The sequence below is a fragment of the Notamacropus eugenii genome, chromosome 1 (genome assembly GCF_028372415.1).
Source record: "Notamacropus eugenii isolate mMacEug1 chromosome 1, mMacEug1.pri_v2, whole genome shotgun sequence".
In the NCBI taxonomy this organism is placed as follows: Eukaryota; Metazoa; Chordata; class Mammalia; order Diprotodontia; family Macropodidae; genus Notamacropus; species Notamacropus eugenii.
Genome location: NC_092872.1, coordinates 670,644,017 through 670,656,312, shown reverse-complemented (window position 1 = coordinate 670,656,312; position 12,296 = coordinate 670,644,017). Strand labels below are relative to the sequence as shown.

Genomic DNA, 12,296 nt, shown 5'->3' with positions numbered 1-12,296 from the left:
AGTTCTTCTGTTTACAGGACGCTGTTTACATGAGAAAGTCCAAAGAGTTTTCAAGTTTTCTTAGCAAACCATCAAATGAAATGTCATCCTTAGTGAAAGGGGACTCTATCCTTTGATGGAATCACAGGAGATCCAGACACCTCAGTGGAATTGTCTGATCAGAAGAATATATTTGCCAAAGTGTAAGCCAATTGGTACTGAGCTTTTTTATATCACAAAAACTATTTGTATATTAGTCCTTAATCAATTAGAAAGGTCATTGGCTACTGGATAAAAGCAGATGCTTCTCTGAAAGAATCAGACACATCTCTGGACCTATGTATTAAAATAGGCCAAACAGAGCTGAGGATTCTAGAGTTGGATTCAGGGTCCTGAAAGGGAAATGTTGGGAGAGGGAGAAAAGGAAGGAATTTATCCTCTTTTGTGTATGTGTCTCTGTGTCTCTATTTTTGGTTTTTTTAACCTCTTCATCTTTCTTTCTCTCTCTCTCTCTCTCTCTCTTTTTTCTCTCTTTTTCTCCACTATTAACTCCAACTAGAAAACATCCTTTCATCGAGAATTTCATCGAGAAGTTTTCATAAAAAACACAAAGATTCATGGGATTGACATTTAAATGTTATGGCAGAAAAGTGTGTGAGACACTGAGTGTGGAATAAGAGAATTTCATTCCTGTAGAAACTTGGATAGTTAAGTGCCAGTGGTAAATGAGTCTATGAGAGAATGACAGTTAGCTGTCATTGGAGAACAAGTTTGGAATAGATTTAGGCAGTTAACACTCATCTTCCTAGAGAATGTGGAAAGACAATTTCAGAAAATTCAAATTTAACTGGCATTCCAAAAGGCAACTGAGGAAGTTTAACTGTCATTCCTAATAAGAATGGATCTTAATTGTTTATACTTCGAGAAAAATTCAAGAGAGGAAGTAAGAGATTTTAATTGCTGTCCTGTGGTATTATATTCCTTGGTTAGATAAACAGTTAACTCATATTTTTGAGGAAAATTGAATAAAATTTCATTTGGAGAGGGACAGATTGTAACTATTTCTTGAAGACAATCAAACATTTCATTATATTCCCATGTTTTGGGAAAAGTTATAAATTGTTGGGTGAGAGGAATTCTAGTCAGCAACTTCCTCTTTGCCCTGTTTTATTTCAGATGACAGAGGTGACTCTGGCTGTGACTTTTCTGACAGCTGACACATTATTTAATTATTTAATGATCATGGAATCACATAGCCAGTGTGTGTCAGAGGCAGGATTAAACTCAGGTCTTTCTCAGTCTGAGGCTATTACATTTTATGCCATTATAGTCTATGCATTACATCTTGATGTTTTTCATCATGATTATTATTGCTACAATTATTTCTAATAATCATTATAAAAGGCACTCATTTATAATAATAAGAGCTAATATTTATATAGTGCTTAATATTTGCCAAGTGCTATTGTTTTCACCAATTTAGAGATGCAGAAACTAAGGCAAACAGAATTTAAGTGATTTATCCAAGGTCACAGAGTGAATAAGTATCAGATTTGAACTCAGATTTTCCTAAATCAAGACCTAGTGCTGTATCTATTGCACTCCTAAAGAGACATAATTGTAAAGAAACACCCATACGCAGAGGCACTTACAGGGGCACACAGTTCTGTAAATAACTACCTTCTTTTTAAAATTCTTTTTTAAGAACATTATTCATTTATTTTCAGTTTTCAACAAACACTTCCACGAGATTTTGAGTTACAAATTTTCTCCCCATCTCTCCCCTTCACCCACTCCAAGACAGCATGCATTCTGATCACCACTTTCCCCAATCCACCTTCCCTTCTATCATACCCTTCCCTTCTCTTATCCTTGTCCCCCCCCATTTTCTTGTACAGCAAGATAGATTTTTATACCCCATTGCCTGTATATCTTATTCTCCAGTTGCATGTAAAATCAATTTTTAACTTTCGTTTTTAGAACTTTGAATTCCAACTTCTCTCCCTTCCTCCCCACCCATCCTCTTTGAGAAGGTAAGCAATTCGATATAGGTTATACATGTGTAATAACTTTATCTTCTTCAAAATACTTTACGTAAACTTATTTATTTTTGTTCTCACAACAAACCTGGGGGGTAGGTTCTATTATCCTTATTTTACAGAAGAAAATTTAAATGATATATTAAAAATTAATGCTAACATCACTTACATAAATCTTTAAGGCTTGCAAAGCTCTTTACTAATACTATCTAATTTTGTCATAACATCTCTGGGAAGGAGGTACTGTCATTCTTTCCATTTTATTAATGAGGAAACTGATGTGAACAAGGTCATACAACTAGTAAGTGTTCAAGGATAGATTTGAACTCATCTTCCCCACACCTGGTCCAAGGCTTTATTTACTGTCCCACCCAACTGCCTACATTTACATAGGTGCTAAGTGCCATTGATGGGGTTTGAGCCCAGATTCATCTCTCATCCTACTTCATCATAATTTCACCTTCTACAGCTATATAATTTGGACAGGCTCATTCAGGACATAGGATATTTTAATCAGGCGCTGTTCAGGTGATTTTTCTAGAATCCAAAAATGAGGTCACAGGGAAGCTGAAATTAGAATTCACAGATGTAATTTTCTATCTGTCCTCTGACTAGTCAGAATGCCTCTACCTTTCCCTTGCCTTTTACTGATGGGCTGAACTACTCAGATTAGCAAGACCACTTATTTAAAGGGACATTAATGAGATATCCATTCTAAAGTGACTGGTGAGTTGTGTTTCTGTGTTGCAATGAGAATCTTGGCATCACAAGAAACCACTCAAACAGATGTCTTCATGAGATGAACATTATAATCTAATAAATTCATTCTTGCTTCCTATTGTCTCTCTGTTATATGTATTTTGATCCTTGATTTGAACAAAATAACCTTTTGGTGATGCCCTATTACCTACTAAATAAAGTGCAGGCTTCTTATCTTGGTGTTGAGACAAATAATCTGCTCACTGTCAGTCTTCCTTGGTTTATGTCTCAATTCATTTAATTAGCCAAAATTTGTTACTCTCCACTTACATCCTAGAATGTTGATAAGACACACACCAACAAACTGAATAGCCAATAATACATTGCAAGTTAATTAACAAATACTGGATTTGGAAGTAGATAATCTGGGGGTATAGAAACTATTGAAAAGAAGAAAATAGCCACATTCAGAGTACATAAAAGAGACTATGAGAAAAAAATAGCAACAGTATTTTTATATAGATAACAAAATAATTGGTTTTATATATATCCGAAAATAACATATAATACAACTATTTCTCAGAACTATCATTCACAGTATTCTATCTTGGTAGGTTTGTCAGTACTTAGGTACATTGATAACATAGACCTAATATTGACAGAGCAATCTATTTAGATTTATTTCAAGTATGTACACCTGTTCTTGGCAGGAGCTAAAGAATTTAGGTGATTATGCCCTAAGACCATATTGTATTATAATTTAAGCCTCATTTATTTCATACAGGTTCAAATCCTGTCTCTGTGTCTTAATTTCTGTGTGTCCTAGGATAAATTGAACCTCCTTGGATCTGTTTTTCAAATGTAGAATAAGGAGATTGGGTTAAATTGCTTTTAAATTCCATTCTACCTTTAACTCTTTTTGTGTAAGGTCCAAAGGGATTCTTAATCTGGGATATCAGAGAGGGATTTAGTTAGGAGGGGGTATTTGAATCAGTCTTTAAAGAATAGAAGAGGATTTGATAAGGAAATAGTTTTCTTCCTTGATTATAGTCTTTTCCTTATCCAATTTATTGGCTAAACTAATCTTCCTTAGTCAAAGGTCTGTCTAATGATCCTTCCCTTCTCCAAAATCTTTCAATACATCCTTGTTCCTGCTAGGGTTGAAATATTGCAAAATATTGCAACCCAGGAGCTCTGGAGGCAGAATTTCCAATCCCCACCCCCATCCTCAACTCCCTCCAGACCTGGGAACTCAAGCCATGGTGAGCTTGGAGCCAAGATTGAAAGTGGGAAGGGGAGGATGAAGCTAACCAGTCTGAAAAGAAACCTAGAGAAGGCAGGGTGCCTGGGACTCAAGATTCCAGGTTCAGCACCTGAGACTGAGGAAGGCAAAAAAAACAAACAGGAAAAAAGCAGAAAAAAAAATCAGAGAGAAATAAACACCCCAAAGCCCATTTCTTAGAAAGCATCAAAGAAGGAGCAGGTTCCCCTCTCACAGATTCAGTTCATGGCAGCCACACAGGCAGTAAACAGTAGAACATGGTGAAAGAAAGAGAACTACTAAATCTCTTCAGTTTTAAAGACATAACCAGTTCTGTTGACACAGTCAATCAACGGAGGCTGCACTCACCCGTATGGTTAGAGAAGCAGAAATCTCTAATTTCCTCGGTCTGGACATGTACTGAAGACCCCTCAGGTACCTCCATGTTAGGCTGTTTGGATATGCCTGGACACACCCAAGTTACACATTTCCCTCTGTTTAAAATTTACTATCCTTGAAAATAAGCAAGGGTGCATTTTTTCTAAACACAGGCTTCATCCCAAATTCAGAACAGCTTTTCACTTATTGTCTCTAGGGACACATAAGAAATGCCCTTTCACTTGCTTTCCCAGTGCCATACAGTGAAATCTCTCAACAGCCAATGTTACATTAATAATATACCGTCCCACATGTACAGACAAAAAGCACAATTATCTCCATATACAAAGTTCTTCATATAAATCTATAAAATAAGAAGGATTTTTACAACATTTGCCAAACTGCCTGCTTAGCTTTAGCTTTCCAAATCCACAAGCAAAAGAAACAGAAAAGAAAAAAAATGACTTCTATCTTGAACAGAAATCTGGTCTGCCCTGAGCTTTCCAAGCCACATGGAGCTCTTTTGGATTTTTGGATTTTGAGTAGATTTGGGGTCATCCTATTCTCAAATGAGAAAGCCATCATGGGTGAAAACTCTTCCAATGATTCCTTCAGGGCATAAGACCATTCAACTGGGGACTGCTCAAAAACTGTCGCTTTCTACACAGGGCATGCTAAAATTCTCTAGGGGTCCCTCTAGAATAGGCAAACCCCACTGATTTTCAGACAATTTCTTCTGGGTCCCTTATCCTCAAGGGCACACAAAATTTCCCCCTGGACTTTTGCTAATGCTAGGGTAAACCAAATGGAATTATAAATTCACCCAATGGACAATAAAACACAGCTCAGAGAAGCAGCCAAGAGTGTCAGTCACTTGTGCATTTTAGTCACAGGTACTCTCATCCCATGAAAGTATAGGGCATTTTGCTTTCACAAAAGGCAAGCAGTCTAGGTTGGTCTAATTGCAAAAAGAAGAATAAGAACATTTCTCCTAGACAGTCACAATCTAGATATTCCAGATTTCTCACATTAAACTTGATATCAGTACTTATTCAAGACTCAATAACAGTCAAGAAACGTTTGTTAAGCACCTACTGTGTTCCAGAAACTGCTAAGTATACCAAATGTATCAGCATATCAATACTTATACCAGATTCTAGAACACAAAAAAGGTACCAATATTTAAACAGCCAAGCAATAAACAAAGGAAAAGTTAGCAAAATTATACTGATAAAAGTAACTTCAAAAGCAGCACTCACTGGAAAAGAGAAATCAGTTGTACATTCACAAGCCTTAAAAATGGTCAAATTTCTCTAGACTCTCATAGTTTAGAGTCTGTAGAATCAGAAGTTCCAGGCAGAGAATCTCTCCAGGGCTCCCCACAAAAGCAAAGGGCCCACTTTATCCCAGACAAAGCCTCATATAAAATGAAACCTCCCTGGATTTAATGGTCACAAAGATCAAGTGGTCAGTGTACAAAATAAACTCCTCATTCTGGCCTAGAGAATGCTCTACAATCTGTCCCTAACTTACCTTTCTAGCATTATTGTATAATACTGACTTTCATCACATTAATTTCCACCTTATCGGGACTTCTAACTGTTCCCCAAACTTTGTCTTCCATCTTCTCCTACCTCTGCTCATTTGTACTAGTTGTTCCTCATTCCAAAAATACTGCCTCTCCTCTCTCCATCTCTAACCATCTATTTTCTCTCCTGAATCAGCTTGAGTAGCACCTTTCCTCTGAAGACATCTCTAACCTTTTTAGTTGTCAGTACCTTTTCGTTTATCAAATCATTTTCTGTTGACTTAGCTATGATCTTATAACTCTCTCTGTAGAAAGTTCATTCTTGGGGGTGGAGTCAAGATGGCAGAGTAACAGCATGGACTTGTTAGTGTTCTGCCCCCAAACCCAGCCAAACACCTGTAAAAATGACTCTAAACAAGTCATGGAGCTGCAGAACCCACAGAATGATGGAATGAAGCAAATCTCCAGTCCAAGATAGTCTGGAAGGTTGCCTGGGAAGTATCTATTGTGCCACACTGGGAGCAGAGTGCAGTCCAGTGTGGGCCATACAGACACAGACAGGACCTGAGCAGGCATGAGGGGGACTGAATCTTGGGCCCCTGTGATGGTTTCCAGACAAGGACAAATTATAAAGTCAGTGGAAAAACACCTGGGGGACCTGTATGAGAGAGTAGAGTGGTTGGGCCCCAACCTCAAGGCAGTAGAACTGTGAGGATCCCATAGAAAGGGAACCTGCAGTCAAGGAGCCTGCAGAAGCAGCAGCTGGTGTAGGGGCAGCTGCAGCAGAAGCAACTTTTTCTGGAGCTCTAGGCCCACAGATTTTGGGGGATCAAGCAGCTGACAGTACATTCTCCCACCCCTACTGGAAGCAGAGAACTACCTTGACAAAGAGCTCAAAAATCAAGTAAATAGCTGGGAAAAGGAGCAAAAACCAGAAAAAGAATCAGACTATAGATTCTCATTTTAGTGACAAAGAAGATCAAAATATGCAAACAGAAGATGACAAAGTCATAGCTCCTACATTCAAAGCCTCCAAGAGAAATATGAATTGGTCTCAGGCCATGAAAGAGCTCACAAAGGATTTTGAAAATCACATAAAACAAGTAGAGCAAAACTTGGAAAGAGAAATGAGAGTGATGCAAGAAAATCATGAAAATCAAATCAATTTCTTGCTAAAGGAGACCCCACAAAGATGCTGAAGAAACACTTTAAAAAACAGACTAATCCAAATGGCAAAAGAGATCCAAAAAGCTAATGAGGGGAAGAATACCCCCCAAAACAGAATTGGTCAGATGGAAAAAGAGGTTCAAAAGCTCACTGAAGAAAATGATTCCTTAAAGACTAGAATGGAGCAGATGGATGCTAATGATTTTATGAAAAATCAAAAAAATTATAAAACAAAGCCAAAGGAATGAAAAAATATCAGACAATGAGAACTATCTCATTGGAAAAACAACTGACCTGGAAAATAGATCCAGGAGAGACAATTTAAAAATTATGGACTACTTGAAAACCATGATCAATAAAAGAGCCTGGGCATCATGTTTCAAGAAATTATCAGGTAAAATTGCCCCGATATTTTAGAACCAGAGGGTAAAATAGATATTGAAAGAATCCACTGATCACCTCCTGAAAGAGATCCCAAAAGGAAAATTCCTAGGAGTATTGTAACCAAATTCCAGAGCTTCCAGGTCAAGGAGAAAATATTGCAAGCAGCCAGAAAGAAATAATACAAGTATTGTAGAACTACCAACAGGATAAAAGAAGATCTAGCAGCTTCTACATTAAGGGATCACAGGGCTTGGAATATGATATTCCAGAAGTCAAAGGAGCTGGGATTAAAACCAAGAATCAACTACACAACAGAAATGAGTATAATACTTCAGGGGAAGAAATGGTCATTAAATGAAATAGAGGACTTTCAAGCATTCTTGAAGAAATGACCAGAGCTGAATAGAAAATTTGACTTTCAAACAGAAGAATCAAGAGAAGCATGAAAAGGTTAAATGGGAAAGAGAAATCATAAGGAACTTACTAAAGTTCAACTGTTTCCATTCCTACATGGAAAGATCATATTTGTAATTGTTGAGACTTTTCTCAGCATTAGGGTAGTTAGAGGGATTAGATAGATAGATAGACAGATAGATAGATAGATAGATAGATAGATAGATAGATAGATAGATAGATAGATGCCACAGAGTGAGTTGCAAAGGTAGGGATGATACCTAAAAAAGTAAAATTAAAGAGTGAGAGAGAAATATATTGGGAGGAGAAAGGGAAAAATAGAAAGGGGTAAATTATCTCACTCAAAAGAGGCAAGAAAAAGCTTTTTCAATGGCAGGGAATAGGTTGGAGGTGACAGGGAAAGAGTGAACCTCATTCTCATCACATTTGGCTTAAGGAGGGAATAATATGCACACTTAATTTGGTAAGAAAATCTATCTTACGCTACAGAAATGTGAGCGGAAGGGGATAAGTGGGAGGTGGGAAGGATGATAGAAGAGAGGGCAAATGGGAGGAGGGGGTAATTAGAAGTAACCACTTTTGAAGAGGGATGGAGTCAAAAGAGAGAATAGAATACATAGGGGGCAGGATAGGATGGAGGGAAATATAGTTAGTCTTTCACAATATGACTAGTATGGAAGTGCTTTTCGTGACTTTACATGTGTGATCTATATTGAATTGCTTGCCTTCCCAGTGGGGATGGGTGGGAAGGAAGGGAGAGAAGTTGGAACTCAAAGTGTTAAAAATGCATGTTAAAAATTGTCTTTATATGCAACTTGGAAGTAAGATATACAGGCAGTGGGGTAGAGAAATCTATCTTTCCCTATAAGAAAACCGAGGGGATGGGGATAAGAGAAAGGAGGGATCTGATTAGAAGGGAGGGAAGACTGGAGAAAGTGGTAATTAGAATGCATGTTGTCTTGGGGTGAGTAGAGGGGAGAGATGGGGAGAAAATTTGTAACTCAAAATCTTGTGGAAGTGTCTGTTGAAAACTAAAAATAAATAAATTAATTACAAAAGAAAGTATATTCTTTGAGGAGAGAAACTGCTTGATTTGTGTCCTTGTAGCCCCAGTGTTTAATATGATCTACACATAACAGATGTTTAATGGATATCTGCAGAATTGAGCCAAATTTGCCTTTCAATCTATGTGCACCAGCATGTAGTTTTAAAGATTCTATAACACTTTCTAATGCCTCATCATGACATCGAATAACTCTGAGTTTTTGAAGGTCGTATCAGTAGTGTACAAGTATGGAAATGTATTCCTCCAAACTCACTAATCTGCTCCATAGACATCTTCAGGCCATACTCCTGTGCTCCAGCCTCTTTCCAACCCCAAACTCCTAACTTGCTCTGGATCTCTAGATTTCTGATTGGTGAAAATTCACCATATCTCACCCTACCCATACTTACCATCCTGCTCCCTAGACTATCTTCATACTCTTTGCTTTCCCATTCCCAACTCCTTTCCATATTTGACTCTGGAAACAGTAATCTCATTAACAACTAATCTTGGATATTATTATTGTAGCTTATTTGTTTCAGTTATGTCTGACTTTTCATGATCCCTCATGAGATTTTCTTGGCAAAGATACTAGAGCAATTTCCTTCTTTAGCTCATTTTACAGATGAAGAACTAAGGCAAAGAGGGCTAAGTGACCTACCCAGAGTCACAGAGCTAGGAAGTGTCTGGGACCAGATTTGAACTCAGGAAGATCAATCTTCCTGAATCTAGGCTGGACACTCTGTTCACTGTGCCATCTAGTTCCCCTCTCTTCCCTTTCCCCTCCTCCCACAGTCCTGGACAGTGCTTGTTTATTGGGTGTCTGAATTCTCTACTCAATGTCTCTGCAAAATACCCTTCACTGCCAATCACCTATCTTGTACCATGTATTCTCTTGACAATTAGAATACATGCTCCTTATGCACTAGACTGTCTTATTAAGTGGCACAATAGATGGACTTGCAGGCAAAAAGATCTTGGTTGAAATCCAGTCTCAGAGAGTTGCAACCTGTGTGACCTTGGCTAAGTGACTTTGTCTCCATCTGCCTCAATCAAGTCATCTATAAAATGGAAAAAAATAACACCTTTCTCCCATGGTTGTTGTAAAGATAGAGTTACATATAATTTGTAAAGTACTTTGCAAAAATTAAAGAACTATACAAACAATAGATATTTTTATTTTATTTGTATTCTTAGCATTTAGCTTGGTTTCTACTTTATAGTATATAGATTATAAACTTTTTTCAGTCATTCATTCTCCTCATTTCATTCATTCATCCATTTACACCAAGCTAGAAAGGCTTTGAGTAAAGGTCTGGTTTGTGGTTGTTGTCCTTTGTCTTCAAAGAGGACCAAAATGACATCATTATTGTAAAGTGAAATTCCAGTGTATCCAACTGTGGCTGATCAGACGAATATGAGCTTGGAATACTCTACTACAGGTTGGGCACAGATTGTCTGTATGAATATTTCGGGTGGATATCCCAAATTTGCACTTCATGTGTTTACTTGTGCTGTCTCAATTCTGCTTTGTTCATAGAGCACAGCACCTTTGCTGATGTGGGCACATCATACTGAGTGGTCCTGTGCCAGTGTCTCCCATGTTGCACAGTCAAATCCAAAGTTCTTGAGAGTATCCTTGTATTGTTTCTTCTGGTCACCATGTGATTGCCTGTCCCATGCAAGTTCTCCATAAAATTGTCTTTTTGGCAATTGTACATTTTGCATTCAAACAATGTGGCCAGTCCATCAGAGTTGAGCTCTCTGAAGCATAGTTTAAATGCTTGGCAGTTCAGCTCGAGCAAGGACTTCAGTGTCTGGTACCTTATCCTGCCAAGTGATCCTCAGAATCTTCCTAAGACAGTTCAAATGGAAGTGATTCAGTTTCCTGGCATGGTGTTGGTAGACTGTCTATGTTTCACAAGCATATAACAATGAGATCAGTACAACAGCCCTATAGACCTTCAATTTGGTAGTCAGTCCGATTAATACTTCTTTTCTCCCAAACCTTTCTTCAGAGCCTCCCAAACACTGAGCTACCTCTAGCATCAACCTCATTGTCAATGTGTACATCCCTGGAAAGTATACTACCGAGGTAAGTGAACTTATCCACAGCATTCAATACTTCTTTATTTGTTGTAACCTATGGTTTCACATATGGATGGTGTGGTGGTGGCTGATAGAGCACCTGTGTTTTTTTTGGTGTTAATTATTAAGCCAAAATTAGCACAGGCAGCAGAGAATTGATCCATACTTTGTTGCATCTCAGCTTCAGAGGCTGCATTGAGAACACAATCATCTGCAAACAGAAAGAAATAGTAAGAAGGCAGATTAAATTCAGTTTTATGCTGATAGTAACAATCCAAAGCGCTTTTATGACTGTCTGAAAGCTATTTATGGACCAAAAACCTATGGTACATCACAACTACTCAGTGCTGATGGAGCCACATTGATTAGTAATAAGGACATGAACCTAGAGAGATAGACTGAACATTTCCACAGTGTTTTTAACAGACCATCATCAATCAATGCTGAGGCCATTGATGGTTTACCTCAGGTTGCAGGCAGTCCCTCCTTAGCTGAACTTCCAACTGAAGAAGAGGTTTTGAGGGCCATTAGGCTCCTTTCATGTGGCAAAACACCTGGTGCTGATTCTATTGCAGCTGAGATTTACAAGGTAGGGGGACCATTGCTCATACAAAAACTGACTGAAATTTTCCAGGTTATATGGCAAGAGGAGGTTTTCCCCAGGAGTTCAAGGATGCCTCCATTGTCCATCTCCATAAAGATAAAAGGAATAGATTGTCCTGCAACAATCACAGGAGGATCTCTCTTTCTTAGTCATTGCTAGCAAAGTTCTTTCTAGAGTCCTCCTTAATAGGCTGATCCTTCACCTGGAAGATGGGTATGTACTTGAGAGTCAGTGTGGCTTCAGAAAGGACAGAGGAATAGTCAATATAGTGTTTGCTTCCTGACGACTCCAGGAGAAATGCCAGAAGCAGAACAAAGGTCTGTACACAATGTTTGTAGATGTGCCCAAGGCCTTTGACACTGTAAGTCATGAGTGCTTATGGAAAATTACGTCAAAATTTGGTTGACCAGAGAAGTTCATCAATTGTACGTCAATTTCATCATGGCATGTTTGCCTGGGTTCTGTATAATGAACAAAGCTCTCATGCCTTCCCAGTCATCAATGGAGTGAAACAGGGATCTGTGCTTGCTCCTATGCTTTTTAGCATGATATTTTCAGCTATGTCGACAAATGTTTTCAATGATAATGAACACAACATCAAGGTCAGCTACGGTACTGATGATAAATTCTTCAGTTTGAAAAAGTTACAAGCCAAGACCAAAGTGGAAGCAGTGTTGGAGTAGAGATCTAGTGATTAACCAAAGACCTAT

General features: G+C 38.2%; 2 long non-coding RNA genes across 2 annotated transcripts in view; one reads left to right on the top strand and one right to left on the bottom strand.

Moving 5' to 3' along the window:
* Nucleotides 1–4,544, bottom strand: part of LOC140521101 (uncharacterized) — a 40,452-nt gene extending 35,908 nt beyond the window's left edge. The window contains exon 1 of the long non-coding RNA XR_011972797.1: nt 4,348–4,544. This is a non-coding gene — a long non-coding RNA (uncharacterized lncRNA). The remainder of the gene's footprint in view (nt 1–4,347) is intronic.
* LOC140521100 (uncharacterized) overlaps nt 1–12,296 on the top strand; it is a 129,423-nt gene that overhangs the window by 42,708 nt on the left and 74,419 nt on the right. The window contains exon 3 of the long non-coding RNA XR_011972796.1: nt 10,913–10,989. This is a non-coding gene — a long non-coding RNA (uncharacterized lncRNA). The remainder of the gene's footprint in view (nt 1–10,912; nt 10,990–12,296) is intronic.